This window comes from Eptesicus fuscus, chromosome 19 (genome assembly GCF_027574615.1).
Source record: "Eptesicus fuscus isolate TK198812 chromosome 19, DD_ASM_mEF_20220401, whole genome shotgun sequence".
In the NCBI taxonomy this organism is placed as follows: Eukaryota; Metazoa; Chordata; class Mammalia; order Chiroptera; family Vespertilionidae; genus Eptesicus; species Eptesicus fuscus.
The window spans coordinates 35,953,803-35,972,827 of record NC_072491.1 but is presented as its reverse complement, the minus strand read 5'-3'; the positions used below and the strand labels follow the sequence as shown (position 1 = coordinate 35,972,827).

The 19,025-nt window shown below is 42.3% G+C and overlaps 2 protein-coding genes across 3 annotated transcripts in view; one reads left to right on the top strand and one right to left on the bottom strand.

Annotated features, from left to right (window-relative positions):
- CRH (corticotropin releasing hormone) overlaps nt 1-19,025 on the top strand; it is a 339,387-nt gene that overhangs the window by 287,901 nt on the left and 32,461 nt on the right. The window lies entirely within an intron of this gene.
- The window catches only part of DNAJC5B (DnaJ heat shock protein family (Hsp40) member C5 beta), a 59,626-nt gene that overhangs the window by 35,030 nt on the left and 5,571 nt on the right, over nt 1-19,025 (bottom strand). Inside the window, exon 2 of one of the 2 annotated variants that reach the window (XM_028158798.2) lies at nt 17,008-17,099. The exons of the other annotated variant lie outside the window; for it this stretch is intronic. The gene's annotated coding sequence lies outside the window, so the exon portion shown is untranslated. The remainder of the gene's footprint in view (nt 1-17,007; nt 17,100-19,025) is intronic. 2 annotated transcript variants of the gene reach the window in all.

Genomic DNA, 19,025 nt, shown 5'->3' with positions numbered 1-19,025 from the left:
ACCATAAAGGTTGCCATTACAAAGCATCTAGTGATCCCAAAATAATGCTACCTCTATTTTGTTCATTAGTCAGCTGGTACTTGGTTTAACCAAATGCTACAATGGACCTGCCACCAGATTTTCACCAGAACTTTAAATTAAGAAAATATGCTAATCTCCTGACATGCAACGTGAATTCTTATAATATTTTTATTGAGATATAATTAACAAAACATTATATTAGTTTCAGATGTACAACATAATGATTGATTTTTGTATATATTGCTAAATGATCACCACAATAAGTGTAATTAACATCCATCACCTTACATAGTTACCAAAATTTTTTCTTGTGATGAGAACTTTTAAGATCTATTCTCTTAGCAACTTTCAAATGTGCAATACAGTATTAACTATAGGCACCATGCTGTATATTACATCCCCATGACTTATTTTACAACTGGAAGTTTGTACCTTTTGACCCCTTTCATCCATTTTGCCCAACCCCCAACCCTCATCTCTGCCAATCTGTTCTCTATATCTATGAGTTCTGTTTTGGTTAAGTTTTTTTTCTTATCTATGTATATAAAAGGCTAATATGCAAGGTGTCCCCACGGGAGTTCAACCGGGAGACCTGGAGTTCTATCGCTCACTATGACGTGCACTGACCAGCAGGGGGCCCTGGCCAGCATCCGGCAGCTGGGGAAGGGAGGCCCCAGCCAGTAGCCGGAAGGCCACGATCAGCCCTGATCACCAGCCAGGCCTAGGAACCCTACTCATGCATGAATTTCATGCACCAGGCCTCTAGTTCAACATATAAATGAGATTGTATGTTATTTGTCTTTCTCTGTCTGATGTCACTTAGCATAATGCCATCAAGGTCCATCCATGCTGTCATAAATGTTAAGATTTCCTTTTTTTTTTAATAGCCAAATGAGACCCCAGTGTGAGTGTGTGTGTGTATGTGTGTGTGTGTGTGTGTGAAATTCTCTTTATCGGTTCATCCATTTCTTGGCTATTGTAAATAATGCTGCAATGAACATAGGGGTGCATATATCTTTGAGAATTCGTGTTTTCTTTTTGTTTGTTTGTTGTGGTTGTTTCAGTTAAATACCCAGAAGTGGAATTGTTGGATCATATGATAGTTCTATTCTTAATATTTTGAGGAACCTTCATACTGTTTTCCAGAGTGGCTAGGCCCATTTGCAATCCCACCAACAGTGCACAGAGGGTTATGTTTTCTCTACATCCTTACCAGCCCTTGTTATTTCTTACCTTTTTTATAATAGCCATTTTAACAGGTGTGAGGTAATATCTCATTATGGATTTGATTTGCATTTACCTGATAATTAGTAATGTTGGGCACCTTTTAATGTACCTGTTAGACATCTGTATGTCTTCTTTGAAGAAATATCTATTCAGATTGTCTGCCCATTTTTAAATCTGATTGTTTGGGGTTTTTTGCTGTTGAGTTGTATGAGGTCTTTGTATTTTGGGGATATTAATCCTTTATCAGATATGTGATTTGCAAATATTTTCTTCCATTTGGTATGTTGCCTTTTCATTTTGTTGATGGTTTTATTTGATGTGCAGGATTTTTTTAATTTGATGTAGTCCTACATGATAATTTTTGCTTTACTTGCCTTTGTTTTTAGTGTCAAATCCAAAATATCATTGCCAAGACCCATGTCAAGGAGCTTACTGCCTGTCTTTTCTTCTATGAGTTTTATGGTTTCAGGTTTTACATTTAAGTTTTAAAATCTATTTTGAGTTGATTATTGTGTCTGGTGTCAGACAGGAATCCAGTTCCATTCTTTCACATGTGGCTGTCAGTTTTCCTAACATCATTTATTGAAAAGACGGTTCTTTCTCCACTGTATATTCCTGGTTCCCTTGTCATAAAGTAATAGGCCACACCAGTGTGGCTTTATGTCTGGTCTCTCTATTCTCTTTCATCTTTGTGTCTGTTTTTAATGCCAATACTATATGTTATGATTATTATAGCTTTGCAATATAGTTTGAAATCAGGGAGCATGATGCCTCCAGCTTTGTTACTCTTTTTTTTTTTCCCCAGCAATGAGTCTATTAATTTTATTTTTTCTGTTAGACAACTGTTTTTAAAATTAAAATAAATATAATAAATTCTCAAATTGTTTGCACTATGAATTACTTATTTCTTAAATTCTCTATGCAATCATTTAACCTTGGAAAAGAAATTGTAATTAAAATAGTTTCAATGTGTACAAGCTTTTCTCAAATTAAATATTTAATATTTAGACATAGACTATGTGTTTAGCTTTAACATTGCTACAGAATAGTAAGAAGCTAGGAAAATTCCAGGACCAGTGGAATTTTACTAGTTAAAACAGTAGTCTACCTAGTAAATCCTATCTTCCCTAAACTAAGGACACTTAAGAGTAAATAAATGGTTTGCACTTCTCTTCCCCAACCAGAGGGTAAATAGTTTATTTATTTATTTATTTATTTATTTTTATTTATTTATTTATTTATTTATTTATTATTTTTTTTTATAAATCTTTATTGTTCAGATTATACAGTTGTTCTTCTCCCCCCCCCCCCATAGCTCCCCTCCACCTGGTTCCCATCCCACCCTCTTCCCTTACCTCCCCCCCACTGTCCTCATCCATAGGTGTACGATTTTTGTCCAGTCTCTTCCCACACCCCTCACACCCCTTTACCCCTGCGAGTTGTCAGTCCACTCCCTTTTTATGCCCCTGATTCTATTATATTCACCAGTTTATTCTGTACATCATATTTTTAATTCACTTGGTTTTTAGATTCACTTGTTCATAATTTTTATCTTTACCCTTTTCTTCTTCTTCCTCTTCTTAGAAAATACCTTTCAGCATTTCATATAATACTGGTTTGGCGGTGATGAACTCCTTTAGCTTTTTCTTATCTGTGAAGCTCTTTAGCTGCCCGTCAATTCTGAATGTCAGCTTGGCTGGGTAGAGTACTCTTGGTTGTAGGTTCTTGCTATTCATCACTTTGACTATTTCTTGCCACTCCCATCTGGCCTGCATAGTTTCTGTTGAGAAATCAGCTGACAATCATATGGGTGCTCCCTTGTAGATAACTAACTGTTTTTCTCTTGCTGCTTTTAATATTCTCTCTTTGTCTTTTGCTCTTGGCATTTTAATTATGATGTGTCTTGGTGTGGTTCTCTTTGGATTCCTCTTGTTTGGGGTTCTGTGTGCTTCCTGGACTTGTAAGTCTATTTCTTTCACCAGATGGGGGAAGTTTTCGGTCATCATTTCTTCAAATAGGTTTTCAGTATCTTGCTCTCTCTCTTCTTCTGGCACCCCCATAATTCTGATGTTGGTATGCTTGAAGTTGTCCCAGAGGCTCCTTACACTATCTTCATATTTTTGGATTCTTTTTTCTTTTAGCTTTTCCAGTTGAGTGATTTGTGCTTCTTTGTATTTCAAATCTTTGACTTGATTTTTGCGTTCCTCTAGTTTGCTGTTGGGTGTCTGTATAATATTTTTTATTTCAGTCAGTGTATGTTTAATTTCTAGTTGGTCCTTTTCCATATCCTTGAGGGTCTCTTGCATATCCTCGAGGGTCTCGCTAAATTTATTGGCCTTTTCTAGGAAATTCTTGAAAAACCTTATAACCGTGGTTTTGAACTCTGTTCAGTCATTTGTTTTCCTCCATTTCTTTGTTTTGTGATCTGTTTCTTTGTCTCCCCATTTTCACTACCTCCCTGAGTTGGTAGGGTAGCTTTGTGTGCTATTTGTCCTATATGGGCCAGTGGCTTGGCCTCCCCAGTTACCTGAGGTGGACACTCTTGGTGCCCTCCTTTGTGGATTGTGTGTACAGCCTTGTTGTAGTTAAGTCTTAATTGTTGTTGGTATCAGTGGGAGGAGTTGACCTCCAGGCCAATTGGCTGTGAGGATCAGCTGTGTCTACGCCGGGAGACAGCCTTATTCGACTAGACTTGCAAAATTGTAAAAGCCTCTGTGCTCAGTTTGGATGGGGCGGAGTTTCAGGGTGGAGCTTCAGGGTGGAGCCTACAGCCTTGGCTTCCCGTCGGCCCCGCCCTATGAGATTCCTGGGTCTCAGTGTCCCTCGGTACTCGCTGCAAGCACCTCTGAGAGAAAGGCGCCCTCGAGTTTCGCCCGCTGCCAAACAGTCTAGTCTCTCCCCCAATGAATCTGGATTCCCAGATTTTTGCCCGGAACTGGGGTTCAGTGCAGTCGGAACTGGGGTTCAGCGCAGTCCAGAGCTTTTGTCTCCTTCCCGCTAGAGCAATCCTGCGGCACACTCAACAGTCTGTCCTCTGCGCGCATTGACATGTGCGCCTCCGGAGCTCTGCCTTTTGCCGCTCCCCTGAGTTTCCTTCCGCCTTACAGCCCAGATTCCCCCAGTATGAGCCTGGGTCCCCAGGGTCTCGCCCGGTACTGGGGTTCAGTGCAGTCGGAGCTGGGGTTCAGCACTGTCTGGAGCTTTTATCTCCTTCCTGCTAGAGAATGCCAGCCAGGCACTCAGCTGCCCGTCCTCTCCGCACACGCACGCCTGTGTCTCCATACCTCAGTCTTTTACAGCTCCTCTGATTTTCCTTATGGTTTTCTCTTTCCTTCTAGTTGTAGGATTTCCAGTCAGCCAGCTTTCCTGTGGTTCTGGATGATGTCCGTTTTGTCTTTTAGTTGTATTTTTGAAATTATTGTGCAAGGCTTCAGTTTAGGTGTTTACCTATGCCGCCATCTTGGTTTCTCCAGGGTAAATAGTTTAAATTCTTTGTTACTCTTTCTCAAGGTTGCTTTTGCTATTTGGGGTCAAAGTAGGGTTCTTCTAGATTTTATTTTCTTTAGGTCTAAGGCTAGAAATAATCATTTGCTTTAAAGTTACTGGAAAGACCATGTAACATTAATAAGGAGGAAACAGTAATTGCTCAGTATATAATTCAACTATTTTTATATCTGAACATTTTATCCTAATCTTAGTCAATAAGAACAATTACCCACATTTTAGTCAAGATGACTGAGGCGGTTTTAAAGAATTAAGGAATCTCTTGTTAAAACAATACCCAACTCTCATACGCAAAAACGAGAGAATAGTTTCTGTGATTTCAGGTAAGATCCTACAGACAGAAAAAGTCTTAAATCAACTGGGACAGGTGTTACTCCTGAATTTGGCACAGTGGGTCTGTCTGGCTCCTGAAGCTCAGCAGAGTTGAAAGGTGCTGCTTAGCTTGACACCTAGCCTGGGTCTATTTTGTGTGAACATGTTAGCACTCTGACCTCTAGATGGCACTGTTTTGTTTTGTTTTTAGATACAGTGTAAAGGAACAAAAGGCTATTTCTCATAGATACCGATTTCCAGCCAGAGTTTAGGAAGCAGCCCTTTGTCATGCAGAGAATTAGGGGGAGGGGAGGAAACTAAAGACATTTAAATTTAAGTTTCAGAATCACTGCAGCTTTAGGACAATGTCCTTTGATGAAATAAAAGTAGTTGATGGGTTAATATGATGAGATTAAGGGTGACTTTTTTTAAATTACAGTTTTTTAAATTCAGTGTAATAAATTATTTAGTAAAATTCATTATTTTGCACAATTAACTTTCTTCTTATATTATTTTAGTTTTTAAAATATTGAAAAAAACGGGTTTTGAAATTTCTTTAAGTACTGCAAAACTCATAGGTGAAGTAGAACTGTAGCTATGTTTCAAAGAGCAAACACAGTTTCTTATTTATCTGGTCATTCAACAATTAGTCACCTACTAGGATCCAGGGGCTAAATGCTAGAAATATATACTAGTCACAGAGTTACAGCCTACCAAGAGAGACAGATATTAATGAAATGATTACTCAAATAAATATAAAAGTGAGACTTTGGAGAGATGCAACAAGGCCATGCAAATCAGTGGAACAAGGGAGATCAAAGAAAGCCTCTCAGAACAAAAATAACCAAGCAGGGATATGAAAAGAATTAGATATTGAGGTTGCTGGTAGAATCAAATATATTCTAGGCAGGTGAAAGAGCATGTTCAATGGCCCTCGTGCTAAAATTAGAGAAGTAAAAGAGACGTGCTGATGTGCTTTCATACATAGGGCATAGGATGGCAGCATATGCCTATACAAATATGACTTCTGATATATCCTCTGAAGATACAGCCAGAGGTTAATGGGATCATATTCCACTTAAACAGGTGAGGCTTTCCAGAAGTGGTGAGCTTCAATGATGTTTGTAAAAGGAAATAACTGATGGTAAGCCCATAAATAATTCCCTGAAGCAAAATGCACAAAATATATTGTAAAAGCATTGCCAATTAAGTCATTCGGGTTTGAAGAGGCTGACTTAGAAGATATTGCAAGATTGAAACAAAGTGGCCTTTCTGTGAGGTAGAAGATTGGAGAGAGAATGGTGTGTGGGCGGGGGTGGAAGGTGTTACATGCTAATTTTCCTGGTATATTCTATTTATGGAATCTGCACTATTCCTTTATTCAATATTCCTCTAGGGTGCTCCTAGAGACATTGTATATACCTGTCTCAATTATCGTACAGGGTTAGAGTTATTATAAATAATGGCAAGTGCATCAGCACAGAATCTGCAGCAGGTGCTAGACAAGTTTGAATATTCAACCAAAATAATCTATCATAAACATTAGGGTACATAGTCTTTAATGTAAACTCCCTATCTTAGTAGGTGCAAACACTACTCATTATGAACATGTGATGTGCCTCAACAAGTAAATCCTAATCTAAACAGCCCAACAAGTAAATCCTAATCTAAACAGCCCAACACAATGAACAAAGACATTATTATTGCTCTCATTATTACTACTACCCCTCTACATTGTTTATCTATAATAATAAAAGCACAATATGCTAATTAGACCGGATGACCTTCCGGACGAAGCTGGGGCTGCGAGGGAAGCCTGGGTCCTGGGTGCCAGAGGGAAGCCGGTTCCCGCAGCCGGGGGAAGGAAGGCCTACTCTTGCACAAATTTGGTGCATTGGGCCTCTAGTATTATTATAATAATACATGGAATTCAGGCCATCACTTTTTAAATTTCAAAGGGAAGAATCATCTGGGAAAGCTTTATTCTGTTAAATGAATTTAGAAAGAAGAAAGGTTATAGCTTTGATTTTGTACAATTAAGAGGCTTTTGGTTACCATTCCGATGGCATCTCAGACGTAACTACAGAACAATCCTGGCAATTCTTCTATAAAATCAAGTGTTTATATTTCAGAAGAGCAAATTTGTTAATTCCTATTAGGTTTCAAAATTTTCTGAAGTTAAAATAATGTCCCTATTGAGGAAGATTACAAAGAGGATGGAATTTTAATATGCCTGAATCTATAAATATTGGGAAAGCATAGAATCACAGAAGGCTGAGGGGAAAGAAATAGATGGAAACACTTCTTAGGGTCACTTAAAAAAGATTTTAGGAATTTTGATGCCTGGCCAGATTATCCCAAAGCAAAATCTTGCAGAGTGGGGCCAGGCTCAGACACTTTTTAGGCTCTGAGCGGTTCTAAAGAGCTGTCACGTTGAGAGCCACTGATAACCACTTCCCTTATTCACTCCATCTGACGAGCAGAGAGCTCTTCAGTTAAGTAACATGGAAAACACCTGCCGACTAAGCAGCCCTCTGGAGGAATTTTCCATTGCCTGGATGTCCTAAGAAAACATTTACTGAAGATAATGGCTCCCATGTGATTAAACACAAAATAAAATTTGGCTTCACATAGTTTAACTCAAGAAGTAATATCCAAAAACAACATGCCTGTTTCTTAGACTTTAGGCAAGTCACTGTAAGTCTGTGTCTTTTCTGCAAAACAATAAAATAGGAACTCTTTATCTCTCAGACCTTTTGTCAAATGTCTAGTACAGTGTACCAAGAATGATACTTGGAACTTTTGTAAGCACAGATCTAACGATTATTCTCTAGGGTTGGGGTTTGAACAATTGTTAAGTAGTTACTCTCTCTGTACCTCTTCCCCGCACACACACACCAAATCAAAACATGGTATACTGAAAGTGCTTTAAGAAATTGCACTTTTAGTATAAGTGGTTGATCCTCGATCTATGAGCCAGAAGGTCATGGTTCGATTCCCAGTAAGGGCACATGCCTGGGTTTTGGGCTCACTCCCCAGTGTGTGTGTATGTGTCGGGGGAGGGGGGGTTCGGGGGGAGACAGAGGTGAGGGAGTGCAGAAGGCAGCTGATCAATGATTCTCTCTCATCATTGTCTCCCTCTCTCTTTCTCTCTGAAATCAATAGATTTATTTTAAAAAAAGAAATTGGAAGTGCAATCTGATCAATTTCATTCCAAATGTATAATTCATCAGTGAATGGGATCCAGTGAATGGTAATTGCTCCCTTGTTATCATAGTGCAGGACAGTATGCTGGGGGTTGTGAGGGATTCAGAGATGGTGATGATGGTGATAATAGTAACTAACATGTAACTAGATTATTTCACTGAAAACCTACAAAAGTATAAGGTTGGTACTTCCACATCCTGATTTTGCAGAGGAGGAATCTACACCTTCTGATAGTGAGGATAGTCTGGCAGAATGTTCATGGTTTCTGGAGCAATCAGGAAAGCTGTGTCCAGCTCACCGAAGGGCCTGGAAGGAGCAGGAGCAGAGCAGCTGGGAATGAATCTTGACAGTGGCAGTGAGTTTAGACTGCATCAGAGAGCTTTGCTTTAGGAGTTGACAGTCTCATTCCAGGGAACTGCTGCCTGCTGTACTCCCTTGCTTATCAATCTGCACCAGATGGTGTGTGTGTTAAAGCCCAAGGAAAAAAAAAAATGGAGTGATGGCTTTAAACAAGGAACTACCAACAGGCACGTTCATTAATGAGGCCCAGCGTGTAGTTCAGTGTCAAGGACAATATCTATTTGATTAAACAGAACTCTGAATGAGACCTGTGTTACTGAAAAAATATTGACTGAGTCTTCTCTCCTGCTAGGAAACGTAATATGTATTTCACAGATGTGAAATTTAAGCACCTCGTTGCTTACTCACAGAAAGCAATTGCTGTAATAAACCAAGGAGGCTTCCGGTCCAACAGATGTGTTTATTTGACAAAATGTCTATAAACAAAACCTTGATCCTTGACTTTGCCATTAGTTGTTCCCTTTTCACATTAGCCCAAAGATGTCTCTTATGTTAAGTAGCTAAAAAAGATACAAGAGAAAAACTTTTTCTCAAGACAAAGTTCTTTCAATAGTGTTTCCAATATAAACAGGGATTGTTCTGCAAATTGTCATTTGAATGTGGCTAACCAGCCTACAAATTGTAGAGTGCACAGAAACCAAACTAATTCTCATTCCTTTTTATTTGGCTTTTTAGTAGTAGTAAGACTGGACTAAAAATATATCTTATCTTAACTCTAATTAAGCCCCCTTTCAAATGAAGCTTCACTCAGCCCAAGTAACAGACAAATATTTGAGAGAAGGAAATGCTAAGGATGCCCTCTAGAAATTAATAACTGTCCTTATATCACGTTTGGTAATTTCCCAAGTATTTTCACATGTATACATTGTTTGGTACTCAATGCCCATTTTAAGAAAGAGATAACTGATTAAGTGTTGTCATGTGACTTCCCTAAGCATGAACATGGATAATGAGAAGTAAAAGCTAGAACGGGAGTCCAATCTAAGTGTTCTGCCTGCAAATCCTGTTCTTTTATATCCTTGTTAAATAAAAAGGCTGAATTGAGCAATAGAATTGTATATGACAAAGAGGATCCTATCTTATTCGTGTACATGGCCAATCAGCCCCAACAATGGTCACAGACCTAGGAAGCAGGGAAGTCCTGTCTGCCTTCTGGGCCCACTGCACCATGCAGACCATGGCCCTGCACCAATTTCTAGTGTCCACAGTAGATCTTCTCAGTGGTACATTTCAACCTAGTTTTCAGATGACAGTGACCTTGTGCCTTTATTATAGATATACATTCTCCCTCATTTTATCAGTTTTCATGTTCAGATGAACCATTGGGGCCACTAAATAGTAGTCACTTCTTTAGCAGTGCTTTTGTTCTTCCAAGGCCTTTTTCTATCTTGTGTAGTAAGTGGGTGCTTTGTTGCTGACAACACGCTATTGGAAAGAACAGTCTTGCTCTCTGCTGAATGCCACTGGCTGGTCCCCAGAGCCGAATGGCTAACACTGAGCTGCCTCTCCCAAGGGAAGAAGGTGGACAGGCCCCTTTCCAAATGAGTCGCGTAGTCGGGTGCATATTCTTCTACAACTGCACACACACATCCAAGAGTTCTGGACATACAGAATTAGATGGGCTCTGATGCTCGTGGTGTCTCGTCCCTGCTGCCCAGGGGGCACCTGTCCACAGGCCTCAGAGCTCCAAAGCCAAGCCCAGTCTCCCCTTCCCAGGGCCCTCACCACTGTTGAGATTCCCATAGATATTCCCAACTGCTCTACTTCTGCTCCTTCCAGATTCTTTGATGAACGTACAGTTTTCCTTAATTCTCCAGAAACCATGAACATTCTGTGGAACTCTCCTCACTGTCAGAGAGTGTTGGAAGGAGCTGGTCCATGACCACAGACACACAGCCTGGTCAGCTGGCCACCATCACCAGAGCCCCAGCACTGCCCATAATAACCATTAGGACCTATGCAATCCCTTGACCTTCATTTGCTCAGGGCCAGGCCTCACTTACAGACACTAAGTAGAACAATCTCGTGGAACCAATTTACTAGTAAAATGGCCCTGGAAGTAACAAGCTGGGTCCTAACACAAGGTAGCTCTTACCGTGGACACAGTTCAAACCTTCCCACAGAGCCGACCAGAACTAGACAGTCTCAGGATGGAGTGAGAGGATGAGTGATAAGTGCTTCCCCACAGAGGAAGCTGCACCTTTCTGTGGGTCTCCCAGCTCCAGGCCCCAGAGCTTGGACATCCAAGTGGTCTCAATAGCCTTCTCTGAAACTTTCTTAGATGCCTGAGCAAAATACATAGTCCAACGAACAAATATTCAATTCAGCATTGGTTCTCACATTTAAAAAAAGAAAAAAGACTGGTTCCCAGGATCTCAAGTTTAAAGCAAGGTAGTCAGCTATTCAGCAGGTCTGCATCGCCCTCTGGCGTTCAAAAAGAAATGAACTGTAAACAGGAGTTTCAACTTGGAAATACTCCCCACCCCAAATCACCCTCCAGTGTCCCTGACACCTCCCTCTCTCAGCCACCTGAGATTCCAAGAATTGCCAAGAAAAACACTCACCAAAACATTAGGGTAGGGCAAGCTTTGCCTAGAAGGGGCTCCGCCCTCTTGTTGCATTCTTCTGAAGCTGAAGTTTTGCAATAGTGTCGAGTCAGTGGGGGATATAACATATAACGTTACAAAAACCTCTTTTGAAGCTTTTATCAGAAAAGAAACTCTGGGCAATTGTTGAGCTTCTCAGGCCTCAGACCCATTCACTCATTGGCTGGGCAGTACAAGACCCGAGAGATCTAAGCAGCAAATTCACAAATAGTAATGAATGTTCATTAGCTGCTGTTGGAGGAGACAAAGGCCAAAAGATGTCCCCTCTCTCTGGGTACATGCAGAGGTCCCAAAACAACAGGTCTTAGTCGGGTTTTCCTTGGCCAGCAAGGTAGAGAAAGTATTTTATTTAAAGGCAGACACACATTCCAGTCTGAAATGGTTCCCCTGGCATCCCACTCAGCAACCTTGACCCACGAGGCAGCTGAGTTTATAACCTCTGGTCACCACCTAGAAGAGGCGGCAACATGTCTATACTTAAAAGCATAACCCACACTACAAGGCAGCCTACAGGAAGGGCCAGACGATGGTATAGAACATCCGAGCTAGAGGAGGTAGGAGGGAAGGTTTCTGGGAGCCAGAGCACAAGGAACAGGGAGCTCCCCCTTGCAGTTCACTTTGGGGAACTTCCACTTGCCTCATGCCCAAACTTGACGCTGGCATGACAGGGTATCGGTTTCCTAGCACTGCTGTAACAAGGTAGCACAAACTGGGCGACGTAAAACAGCTCAAGTGGATTCTCTCTCAGTTCTGGGGGTTGAAGTCTGAAATCAAGGTGTCAGCAGGGTTGGTTCCTCTGGCAGCTCGGAGGGAGACTCTGATTCATGACTTCCTCTTAGCTTCTGGGGTTGCTGCAATCCTTGGCGTATGTACCTCAGTCTCTGCCTCCATCACCATGGCATTCCCCCTGCGTCTGTGTCTTCACATGGTGTCCTTCCTCTGTCTCCTCTTCTTGCAAAGACACCATCATATTGGCTTAAGGGCCCACCTTACTCCAGTGCAACCTCATCTAAATTTACACCTGAGTAACATCTGCAAAAGTCCTTTTCCAAATAAGGTCGCATTCACAGATACCAAGGGTTAGGATTACCACTGTTTGTGACACAAACTCACAACAACAGGACTGCAAAGTCAGGCAGAGGTTATATTTAGGCCTATTCAGTGGCATGCTGGGAAATGTTTAACCACCAGATTTCCAGGGGAGGAAAGGCCCTAGTTTGAAGATTTTCATGCTGTAACTATTTCTTCCCAGGCTCATTTCAAGCTACTAACATGACACCTAGCTTGCAAAATTCCAGAAAATTTAACAATGTGTGGCCCTCATCCACTGGTGCTAACTGGCATGCCATTGGGCCTGTTATATTAAAAATATCAATGACTAAAAGGAGTTACCTATTACAATTTTTATATACTTGCATATTGAGGCCAAAATGCCCCTAACAACTTTTGATCATCTATATGTAAAATTACTTATTTTTTTATGTGATTCTTATCAAATTTTAAATCTGAGCATGCCTCTGGGCCATTCTGTTTTCTGGGCCACCCTTACCATGAAGCAGCATCAGCATTATGCTCCTCTCAACCGTTACAGACACTCAGCTAACCCCCCACCTTCGATGTCCCTCCATCCACCTCCATCCACCTCCATCCACAGGTTCCTCGTCCTCCCTGTAGCTATCCCCAAGTCTGATAACTCACCCATATTCTCTCAGGGCCCTAGCACTCAGCTCTCATTCTCTTAACCCCAACTCCTGTCACCAACCTGGGGCCCTTCAACTCCTGGGTGCTCCTCCCAGCCAGTACCCTCTCCCTCACGCCTCCTTGTCCTACTCAGATATCTAGATGTCCTCCAGCTCTCAAACCTTCAACCCCAGCCTTATACTTTCTGCCCACCATTGCCTGCTTCGTCAGCTAACTCCATTGCACATGTGGCATTTACATCTCACTAACACTTGTCAGCTCCCCAAATCTATCAGCTGCATCCCTTTCTTCAACCCTTTCCCTCTTGACTCCAGGGTCACCATTGTAACCATTCCCTTGTCAATACCCCTAATTCCTTTCACCCCCCAAGCCAACATTCATTTGTACATCCACTGGTGTGGTGAATGTTGCCACCACAGACCCACGGTCTCCAATCCCAGATGCAACTCAGCCTTGCGTCTTTCTGTGTGTCTCAGGAGGGCCTTAGTTCTTTTACCATTCTCCACCAATCTTGTGCCTCACTTTCAGCAAAAGACATTACTAGTATGCCCTACATCACAGGAAAAATACAGAGCACTCTAATGTTAACAATGTGTTTTCACATAGTTTTGTTTGGCCTATACAACAACTGGGACAGGTAGACAGATAAAGTGTTGTTATTCCCATTTTACAAACCAAGAAACTGAGGCTCAGAGGAGTTTTCATGTCAACATCAGACAGTTACTAACAGAGCCTGGGTAGGAACATACATCTCCCAATTCCAGGAATCTCAGGTCAAGCAATAAAGTGGATGCTTTGTCCAAAGGCACCAGCAAGTCCTTGGCAGCCAGAACTAACACCTGTGTCTCTGGGTATCTTCCAAATTCTTTATCCACCTCTAGAGTGTGCTGCCTTCTCAACAATGGTCTTATTGCTCTCAAAGTACCTGAAAGTCACTTACCCTTTATGTTTAAAAAATTAGGAAGTAGAATGATCTTGAAAGCAGTAAGAAGTTTTACCTTCCTTTCTTTTGAAAGTTGCCACCAGTGATTGTTTCCCTGTGTAAATGTTTATCCGATAGAGTGTTCTCAAAGCCTTGGCTGAAATAAGGCCCATTCACCCTTAGCTCCTGTAACCTGGTTCACAGGCTCTGGAAACAACACCAGAGAGAGGAGATAGAGGGTGCCAAACTAGGGGTCTGACCTGGAAACATCATCCCACAGAGCCTAAATGCGCTCCCGTTTGCTTACAAAAGTGCCATGGAGAATCCACTGGGTGGTGGAGCCTGGGTAGGAACATAGATCTCACAATTCCAGGAATCTCAGGTCAAGCAATAAAGTGGATGCTTTGTCCAAGGGAACTTAAAGATGAGCTGATTTTCTAGAAATACATGATACATGCCAAAGCCACTTCCATTGGGAATGGGGGCCATAGTGAGTCACTCGCTGTAGTTCCAGACCGATAGGAATCTCAGCTCTTTCCCCAGCCTTCTGGTGAAGCATGCAGACCAAAGGGAATCTGCTTCTGTTCATAGAAAATTACTTCCTATCCCAATTTCCCTGCCAATACTTTACTTTGTGCTGCACCTACATCATTGTACATCACTGTATGTGCGGCAGATGTGAAAGAGGTGCTGACCTCCCTTGTCATTTGGAGCAGTCTGCCCCTCAAGCACTGCCTTGGAGACATGCTGTCCTTGAGCCTTCCTCCACCTAGGGTCGAACCTGAGGCTGCCCAACCCCCACTCCATCAGAATTGGTATCTATGGGGTACACCAGGGGGACTGGGAAATGGATGACTTGACTTTTAACTGTGAACTTAAATAAGACACACCGTCCTGAGTCTCAGATTCCTCCTCTTTGAGACAAAAAGTTTGCTGTGGCCAAAGCTAACTCAGCAATAGTGGAAAGACTGCTTAGATTGTCATAAGCAAACTCCCAGGAAGCAACCCAGAAAGTGCTGTAGGAAGAGGGTAAGAGGAGTCTCCTTGAAATAAGATTGATCTCGGGACTTACAGTGAATTTTCAACTGGACAGCATTTCCAGAAAGGGCTAGTGGGGATGGATAGTGAGGAGCAGTGACATGTCAGGCATGAGGAGCAAACCAAGTGAAGGGAAAGCCCGGGCCTGTTTCTTGGGTGAATCAGCAGACAGCACACACCTGTAGAATTATTGATTCATGCACATTTTAAACTGGCTTTATGGGAAGATTTGGGGGAGGAATGGAACAGGATTAGACTGCCCCATGGGGACATTTAAGGGAATATGGGGTGTTCCTGGTGGCTCATCCCTGGTTAAGAGGGATGTCTCACAGTACCCACCCTTGAGAGCCCATGGTGGCTCTCTTATCCTGTCCCTCCCACAACAGAGTGGGGTGGTGGGAAGAACATAGGGTCATTGTGAACAGTAAGTGATATCATCTATGCAAAGCATAAGCACATAGCTTTCAATAAAGGGTAGGAACTATTAATAGTCTATGGATTGCCTCAAAGGCAAAGGAAAGCAGAACCTTCCTAGTAGCTCTAAGTTGCACTCAAGTCCAATATGTTCATACAAGTGATGAAAAAAATGATCCCCCTTCCCCACTACTGCTGTTGAGCTTTGACCAACAGATAATGCCTTCATACCTGTCCCACCTCAAGCATGGAGCCTCAGGATCTGTGGGGATAACAGCACCAGTGCAGAGAGGCAGTGATTACACAGGTGAAGAATGCCAGATGAAGTCGTTTAAACCTAGACTAGAATCCTGGTTCTTCCATTTACTAGCTGTGCTGCAAGTTATCTCAACCCTCTGAACCTTGGTTTCTCATCTCTAAAATATACAAACACTTGTTAAATAAATATCTAGAGAAATGGGAATAAAAGTACTTTCCACATGGGTCTTTGTGGCAATTAGAGATTATTACTAGGCCTATTGGTGATATTGGTGTGATGGTTCATGTTATGTGTTCACTTGACTAGGCATGGAGTGCCTAGATATTTGGTCAAACATTATTCTGGGTGTGTCTGTAAAGGTGTTTTGGGATGAGATAAACATTTGAATCAGGAGACTGAATAAAGCAGATTGCTCTCCACCTAATCAGTTGATGGCCTGAATAAAACAAAAAAACCAACCCTACTGCAAGTAGTTATACACCACTTACCAGTGGGGATACGTTCAGAGAAATGCATCATTATGTGATTTTTCTCATTATGCAAACATCATATAGAGTATAACATAAGCCTATATCTCCCCGAGGCATGGTGGAAGAGAGCAGAAGTGACAGGGAAGGACAGAGCACGTCTACTGTGGTTGGTCAGTCTGGGGATGTACTACTTCCTGATGACATGAAGGGCCTTAAATTGATTTATATGGAAAGGAAATATGCAATAAAAAGAAACTATATGTTCATCGACTTTGTTCCAGGTGGGAAAAGAACATAGGGCCCTAGGGAATATTTTATCTCTTCTTGTACAGACTTTGAGACAGGAAAATAAAGGAAGCTAGCTGGGGATGCTGTCAAAGAACACAATTTGGTTTTCTCGTGATGACCTTGGCTACCAGACAATAGACATCTTGCAAGGAATGCCGTGAGGCCTTTGAGAGCCATCAATGACTTGGCAGGCAGGAGATTTATCTCCTAATCAAGGCTTTCAGCTAAAATCTGAGTTGTGGAGAAAGATTAGGCTCAAATTATGAAAGGCAATAGAGGATAAAATGTCCAACAATTCTTAGAAAAAGACAGGAGGAAGACTATCAGGAACAATACTTACAGGAACAGATGTCTGTTCACCAAAGTCTGTTGAACACCTAGGCACCCTGGTGACTTTAACAAATGAGATTTAGGCCCCATATCAACTGACATGTCCTCTGAAAGCAAAGCATCTGAGGAGCTCTTGATCAGCCTTATTGAAAGTTTCATCTCTGAGAAGTAGGAAAAATCTGAGCTTAGTTCTTACTTGCAAAGAACTAGTCGCTGATTGGCAGTGAGCTGTGACATTTTAGAATTTAGAACACCCTTGGTGTGGCTGGAAAAGTACAGGACTTTCAAAGCACATTTTACAAATTTAGAGAAAAGATTGGTGGAATATGAATCTGATAAGCCAAATACCTGCCACCATCACAGATGACTCCCAGGTAGAAGAAAAGTGGTGGGATGTGCTAAATTCTTGTGGCTGCAGGGGGAGTCCTCTTACTGCTGATCTGAAAAGAGATTTGTGGGAAAGGTGGAAGGAGAAAGTCACCCTGAGTGAGACCATGAGTGGTTTAAAACAGCAAGCACATCAAGAGCTGAGGAGAGTGGGCAGGAATGAGGACAGGCAAGAGACTTTAAAACCATGTTTGACTTAAATATTCATCAATAGGGGGCTTGTGAGACAACGGTCAGTGTATATCCAGGTAGACATCAAAGGTAATGAAATAGATGTACATGAGTTGATATAAAATGGCTTAATACAGTTTCACAGTTAAAAAATAACAAGGCATAAGAGTGTGTATAGTAACCTCATAAAAAAGAAAGTGGATACACACAGACAGAGAGAGCATGTACATAATACATTTTCTCACATTTTTGTGTATGTAGAAAATTTCTGGAGAGTACATAAAATGCAAAGTTCCAGGGGAGAAAAAGCCCAGGACTGGGATGCATTGTTTCTCAGAGCATAACATTTTATACTACTTAAATTTTTTTTAGTACATGCCCATATAACTCTTCAATTAAAATACTTCTCTTTCATTAAGTTACTAGAGGCCCGGTGCACGAAAATTCATGCACTCAGGGGGTCCCACAGCCTGGCCTGCACCCTCTCACAATCCGGGACCCCTCGGGTAGGGTCCCTAAGGCCTGGCCTGAGATTAGGGCCTATTGGGACTTTCCTTCCCCAGGCTTCAGGCAGCTGGCCCCACCCCCTCTGCTGCCACTGCTTGCCATCTGTGCAGCACTGCCCCCCCTCCCCTGCCACCAGTGGCCTCCCTCCGCAGGTGACAGGCTGGGGTGCAATGGCTTGGCTGGCCTGGGCCTCCCTCTTTCTTTGCTGGGGGGCGGGGCCAGCCCGGCGAGGGGCCATCTGTCTACCTGATCACCCCTAACCACTGATCTGCCTACCTGATCACCCCTAACCACTCTGCCTGCCTGCCTGATTGCCCCTTACTGCTTGCTTGGGGGCGGGGCCAGCACTGACTTCCAGTTGGTCAGCCTCCAGTTGTTACTGGTCATTACGACCCAGGGTTTTTATATATTAGGATGCTTGGGGCAGGATCACCAGTGCTGGGAGGGACCCCCTACTTTGAGCAGCTGTGCCCTGTCAGCATTTAACACCCACCTTATCCCATCACCTTGGCATCCATCTGAGACCAGTCTTCCCCTTACAGCCATTCTCCACACCACTTCCAGTTTGCACTTTCAAAAATTAGATTTACCTAAGCCAAGAAGTCCTTGTTGCCTCCTGTTTCCTATCAGTCCAAGTCCGGTTTCCTAAGCTGCTATTAGCGGGAAGTGATATGGCATCTATACAGTATCATTTCTGTGCCCAGCCAGAAATATATGTCTATCTTCCTTCATTTCTTCTCTGTTTGACCCATGCCTGGTCCATCAACCAGGCCAAATCAACTCTCCTTTCTAAAGCCCTCTGAAGTCTATTGCCTTCCTTTCTTCCCACCTGTAACTACCTTAGAACAAGTTCATCATTTCTTTGGTTTACCCTGCCAGCATCCTTCTCCCATCTTTCTCCACTTCCATCTGTTCTCCATAAACTACATGCTCTTAAAATGCAAATAGTATCCTGTTACTCCCCTGAGTATAACCCTTTAAAGCTGTCCCGTGATCTTGAGCTAAAATTCCAGCAACTTATCAGGGCCAGCCTCTGCCTCTTTCTCTGTGCCATCTCTTCCCAATTCCTTCCACTTTACACTATTCTAGCTTTGCTTTTGTTGGTTCCTTCAACACACCATCTTTCCTCCAAGTCTTTGCACCTGCTAGTCTTCTACCTCCTTCTCTCTGGTCTTCCAAACCCACCTGGCTCACTCCTTCAGCCACTCTGGTGTGGCTCAGTGTTTGAGTGTCAACCTATGAACCAGGAGGTCATGGTTCGATTCTCTGAAAGGGCACATGCCTGGGTTGTGGGCTCAATC